We start from the raw sequence: 6,544 nt of genomic DNA, 5'->3' as shown, positions 1-6,544 counted from the left end.
GGTCTCAGCATTCTCCTCCACAATATTATCTTTTTCCTGAGTGAATACTGATGAAAAGTATTCATTTAATATCTCGCTTATCTCCTCAGCCTCCACACACAACTTCCCACCACTGTCCTTGACTGGCCCTACTCTTACCCTAGTCATTCTTTTATTCCTGACATACCTATAGAAAGCTTTTGGGTTTTCCTTGAGCCTACCTGCCAAAGACTTCTCATGTCCCCTCCTTGCTCGTCTTAGCTCTCTCTTTAGATCCTTCCTCACTTCCCTGTAACTATCAAGCGCCCCAACTGAGACTTCACGCCTCATCTTCACATAGGCCTTCTTTTTCCTCTTAACAAGAGATTCCACTTCTTTGGTAAACCACGGTTCCCTCGCTCTACCCTTTCCTCCCTGTCTGACTGGTACGTACTGATCAAGAACACGCAATAGCTGTTCCTTGAACAAGCTCCACATATCCAGTGTGCCCAACCCTTGCAGCCTACTTCTCCAACCTACACATCCTAAGTCATGTCTAATGCAGCAGGGTAGCATGGTGGTTAGCATAAATGCTTCACAGCTCCAGGGTCCCAGGTTCGATTCCCGGCTGGGTCACTGTCTGTGTGGAGTCTGCACGTCCTCCCCCTGTGTGCGTGGGTTTCCTCCGGGTGCTCCGGTTTCCTCCCACAGTCCAAAGATGTGCGGGTTAGGTGGATTGGCCATGCTAAATTGCCCGTAGTGTCCTAATAAAAGTAAGGTAATGGGGGGGGGGGGTTGTTGGGTTACGGGTATAGGGTGGATACGTGGGTTTGAGTGGGGTGATCATGGCTCGGCACAACATTGAGGGCCGAAGGGCCTGTTCTGTGCTGTACTGTTCTATGTTCTATGTTCTAATGGCATCATAATTGCCCTTCCCCCAGCTATAACTCTTGCCCTGCGGGGTATACTTATCCCTTTCCATCACTAATGTAAAGGTCACCGAATTGTGGTCACTGTCTCCAAAGTGTTCACCTACCTCCAGCTCTAACACCTGGCCTGGTTCATTACCCAAAACCAAATCCAAAGTGGCCTCACCTCTTGTTGGCCTGTCAACATATTGTGTCAGAAAACCCTCCTGCACACATTGTACAAAGAACGACTCATCCAATGTACTCGAACAATATCTTTTCCAGTCAATATTAGGAAAGTTAAAGTCTCCCATAACAACTACCCTGTTACCTTCGCTCTTTTCCAGAATCATCTTCGTCATCCTTTCCTCTACATCTCTATAACTATTAGCTGGCCTATAGAAAACTCCCAACAGGGTGACCTCTCCTCTACTGTTCCTAACCTCAGCCCATACTACCTCGGAAGAAGAGTCCCCATCTTGCATCCTTTCTGCCACCGTAATACTGTCCTTGACTAGCAGCGCCACACCTCCCCCTCTTTTGCCCCCTTCTCTGACCTTACTAAAGCACCTAAACCACGGAACCTGCAACAACCATTCCTGTCCCTGCTCTATCCATGTCTCTGAAATGGCCACAACATCGAAGTCCCAGGTACCAACCCATGCTGCCAGTTCCCCTACCTTATTTCGTATACTCCTGGCATTGAAATAGACGCACTTCAAACCACCGACCTGAACACTGGCGCCCTCCTGCGAAGTCAAATCTGTGCTCCTGACCTCTATACTCTCAATCTCCCGTACCCCAAAACTACAATCCAGGTTCCCATGCCCCTGCTGACTCCTGCTCCTAGTTCTTATGTTCTTATGTTACAGATGAATAGTTGGGGCGATGTTACAGAGGAATAGTTGGGGCGATGTTACAGAGGAATAGTTGGGTGAATGTTACAGAGGAATAGTTGGGGCGATGTTACAGAGGAATAGTTGGGGCGATGTTACAGAGGAATAGTTGGGGCGATGTTACAGAGGAATAGTTGGGGCGATGTTACAGGGGAATAGTTGGGGCGATGTTACAGAGGATTAGTTGGGGCGATGTTACAGAGGATTAGTTGGGGCGATGTTACAGAGGATTAGTTGGGGCGATGTTACAGAGGATTAGTTGGGGCGATGTTACAGAGGAATAGTTGGGGCGATGTTACAGAGGATTAGTTGGGGCGATGTTACAGAGGAATAGTTGGGACGATGTTACAGAGGAATAGTTGGGGCGATGTTACAGAGGAATAGTTGGGGCGATGTTACAGAGGAATAGTTGGGACGATGTTACAGAGGAATAGTTGGGGCGATGTTACAGAGGAATAGTTGGGGCTGATGTTACAGAGGAATAGTTGGGACGATGTTACAGAGGAATAGTTGGGACGATGTTACAGAGGAATAGTTGGGTGGATGTTACAGAGGAATAGTTGGGGCGATGTTACAGAGGAATAGTTGGGTGAATGTTACAGAGGAATAGTTGGGGCGATGTTACAGAGGAATAGTTGGGGCGATGTTACAGAGGAATAGTTGGGGCGATGTTACAGAGGAATAGTTGGGGCTGATGTTACAGAGGAATAGTTGGGGCGATGTTACAGAGGAATAGTTGGGTGAATGTTACAGAGGAATAGTTGGGGCGATGTTACAGAGGAATAGTTGGGGCGATGTTACAGAGGAATAGTTGGGTGAATGTTACAGAGGAATAGTTGGGGCGATGTTACAGAGGAATAGTTGGGTGAATGTTACAGAGGAATAGTTGGGGCGATGTTACAGAGGAATAGTTGGGGCGATGTTACAGAGGAATAGTTGGGGCGATGTTACAGAGGAATAGTTGGGGCGATGTTACAGAGGAATAGTTGGGTGAATGTTACAGAGGAATAGTTGGGGCGATGTTACAGAGGAATAGTTGGGGCGATGTTACAGAGGAATAGTTGGGTGAATGTTACAGAGGAATAGTTGGGGCGATGTTACAGAGGAATAGTTGGGGCGATGTTACAGAGGAAGTGTTGGGGCGATGTTACAGAGGAATAGTTGGGGCGATGTTACAGAGGAATAGTTGGGGCGATGTTACAGAGGAATAGTTGGGTGGATGTTACAGAGGAATAGTTGGGGCGATGTTACAGAGGAATAGTTGGGGCGATGTTACAGAGGAATAGTTGGGGCGATGTTGCAGAGGAATAGTTGGGACGATGTTACAGAGGAATAGTTGGGGCGATGTTACAGAGGAATAGTTGGGTGAATGTTACAGAGGATTAGTTGGGGCGATGTTACAGAGGAATAGTTGGGGCTGATGTTACAGAGGAATAGTTGGGGCTGATGTTACAGAGGAATAGTTGGGGCTGATGTTACAGAGGAATAGTTGGGTGAATGTTACAGAGGATTAGTTGGGGCGATGTTACAGAGGAATAGTTGGGGCTGATGTTACAGAGGAATAGTTGGGGCTGATGTTACAGAGGAATAGTTGGGTGAATGTTACAGAGGATTAGTTGGGGCGATGTTACAGAGGAATAGTTGGGGCTGATGTTACAGAGGAATAGTTGGGGCGATGTTACAGAGGAATAGTTGGGGCGATGTTACAGAGGAATAGTTGGGGCGATGTTACAGAGGAATAGTTGGGGCGATGTTACAGAGGAATAGTTGGGGCGATGTTACAGAGGAAGTGTTGGGGCGATGTTACAGAGGTGCAGGCAGTCTGGTTCTGGGGCAGATCTGGAATTAATGATCAGCGCTGTTATGATCCCTGAATGTAATCTGTTAACCAAAATAACCAAACTTATTGAAAGACTCTCAATGACAAAATTACCAACAGGATTGCACTGTTTTACAGCCTTTATTTGCACAGGAATCGGATTAAACACAAATTACACGTAAATTGACAAATAAAACACAACAAAGGTATGGCTCATGCACAATTACGTGCATCATTCCTTGTACAAATGTTGCACTAAACACGGTTCTATAATAACTTGGGCTGGATTCTCCGATTTGGAGACTATGTCCGGAGAATGTGTCTAGTCTAACAATGAAAAAGTCTACGTCGCCTCTGCACCGATGCTCTGCCTAGTGGGGGGGGGGGGGGGGGGGGGGGGGGGGCTGGCGGACTGTGCCATGTCAAACCGTTCCCAACAGGAACAGCCGGAGATTTGCTGGGTTCTTGGCCGCACATGTGCACGGTGGCGACCTGCTGCAGTTGCGCCATTCAACATGGCGTTGGCCGCAAGCGGACCCACCGGCCGCCAGATAGTGACCCCCTATAACCCCCCTCGCCACCCCAACCAGTTCCCCCAGCCCCCGCCGAAGCCCCCAATCCGGCCAGCACAGCGGCTCCACCACCAACTGTGGAACATCTAAAAACAGGCGCTGCCCCGATTTTGGCGTAAACGGAATTCTCCGCTCGATCTCCGCCCAATCTCTGAATATGATTTTGGCGTCGGGAAGTGGAAAATCCAGCCTCGTGTTCATCATCGACAGTGATGAGGGTGGGTCAGTAATTCTCTTCATCAAAGGCTCTGTCGCCTTCAATTTTCGTGGGTACAATTACCATCGACAAGACACACTCCTCCTCTCTCCCTTACATCCCTGCAGACCTTTAAAAAATTTTTAGTGTATCCAATTCATATTTTCCATTAAAGGGCAATTTAGTGTGGCCAATCCACGTACTCTGCACATTTTTGGGTTGTGGGGGTAAAACCCACGCAAACACGGGGAGAATGTGCAACTCCGCACAGACAGTGACCCAGGGCCGGGATCGAACCTGGGACCTCGGCGCCGTGAGGCCGCAGTGCTAACCACTGTGCCACCGTGCTGCCCACGGCAGCCCTGACAGTGTTGCTTTCCAACGTTCCTCTCCACCAACTAACCACCAATAACATCCAGTTTCATAGAGCCATAGATGTTTACAGCAGGGAAACAGGCCCTTCGGCCCAGCTTCTGCCGCCCAGTTTCTATCACTAAGCTAATCCCACTTCCCGCATTTGGCCCATATCCCTCCATACCCACCCTGCCCATGTAACTGTCCAACTGCTTCTTAAAGGACAAAATCGTACCCGCCCTCTACCACTGCCTCTGGCAGCTCGTTCCAGACACTCACCACCCTCTGTGAAGAAATTTCCCCTTTGGTCTCTTTTGTATCTCTCTCCTCTCACCTTCAACCTCTGACCTCTCGTTTTAGACTCCCCTACCTTTGGGAAAAGGTGTTGACCATCTACCTTATCTATGCTCCTCTTTATTTATAGACCTCTGTAAGATCACTCCTAAGCCTCCTACACTCCAGGGAGAAAAGTCTCAGCCTCTCCGTAAACTCAGACCATCAAGTCCTGGTAGCATCCTCGTAAATCTCTTCTGCAATCTTTCTAGTTTAACAATATCCTTCCTATAATAGGGTGGCCAGAACTGAACACAGTATTCCATGTGTGGGTCTGACCAATGTCTTGTACAACTTCAATAAGACGTCCCAACTCCTGTATTCAATATTCTGACCAATAAAACCTGGCATGCTGAATGCCTTCTTCACCACCCTGTCCACCTGCCACTCCACCTTCAAGGAGCTATGAACCTGTATTCCTAAATCTCTTTGTTCTGTAACTCTCCCCAACTCTACCATTATCTGAGTAGGTCCTGCCCTGATTTGATTGACCAAAATGCATCACCTCACATTTATCCAAATTAAACTCCATCTGCCATTCATCGGCCCACTGGCCCAATTGGTCAGGATCCTGTTGCAATCTTATAGAACCTTCTTCACTATCCATTATCCAATCTTGGTGTCATCTTCAAACTTACTAACCATGCCTCCTACATTCTCATCCAAATCATTAATATATATAACAAATAACAGTGGACCCGGCACCGATCCCTGGTCACAGCTTCATGGTCTGGGAAAACACCCAGCCCTGCAGCACTGTCAGCTCTATACACCCAGCCCTGCAGCACTGTCAGCTCTATACACCCAGCCCTGCAGCACTGTCAGCTCCATACACCCAGCCCTGCAGCACTGTCAGCTCCATACACCCAGCCCTGTAGCACTGTCAGCTCCATACACCCAGCCCTGCAGCACTGTCAGCTCCATACACCCAGCCCTGCAGCACTGTCAGCTCTATACACCCAGCCCTGCAGCACTGTGAGCCCCATACACCCAGCCCTGCAGCACTGTCAGCTCTATACACCCAGCCCTGCAGCACTGTCAGCTTATACACCAGCCCGCAGCACGTGAGCTCTATACACCCAGCCCTGCAGCACTGTGAGCTTATACACCCAGCCCTGCAGCACTGTCAGCTCTATACACCCAGCCTTGCAGCACTTGTCAGCTCTATACACCCAGCCCTGCAGCACTGTCAGCTCTATACACCCAGCCCGCAGCACTGTCAGCTCCATACACCCAGCCCTGCCAGCACTGTCAGCTCTATACACCCAGCTCTGCAGCACTGTCAGCTCTATACACCCAGCCCGCAGCACTGTCAGCTCTATACACCCAGCCCTGCAGCACTGTCAGCTCTATACACCCAGCCTGCAGCACTGTCCGCTCCATTACACCCAGCCCGCAGCACTGTGAGATCTATACACCCAGCCTGCAAGCACTGTCAGCCTATATACAACCCAGCCCCTGCAGCACTGTCAGCTCTATACACACAGCCCTGCAGCACTGTGAGCTCC

The sequence above is a fragment of the Scyliorhinus canicula genome, chromosome 21 (assembly GCF_902713615.1).
Source record: "Scyliorhinus canicula chromosome 21, sScyCan1.1, whole genome shotgun sequence".
NCBI lineage: Eukaryota > Metazoa > Chordata > Chondrichthyes > Carcharhiniformes > Scyliorhinidae > Scyliorhinus > Scyliorhinus canicula.
This window is presented reverse-complemented; position numbering follows the sequence as displayed.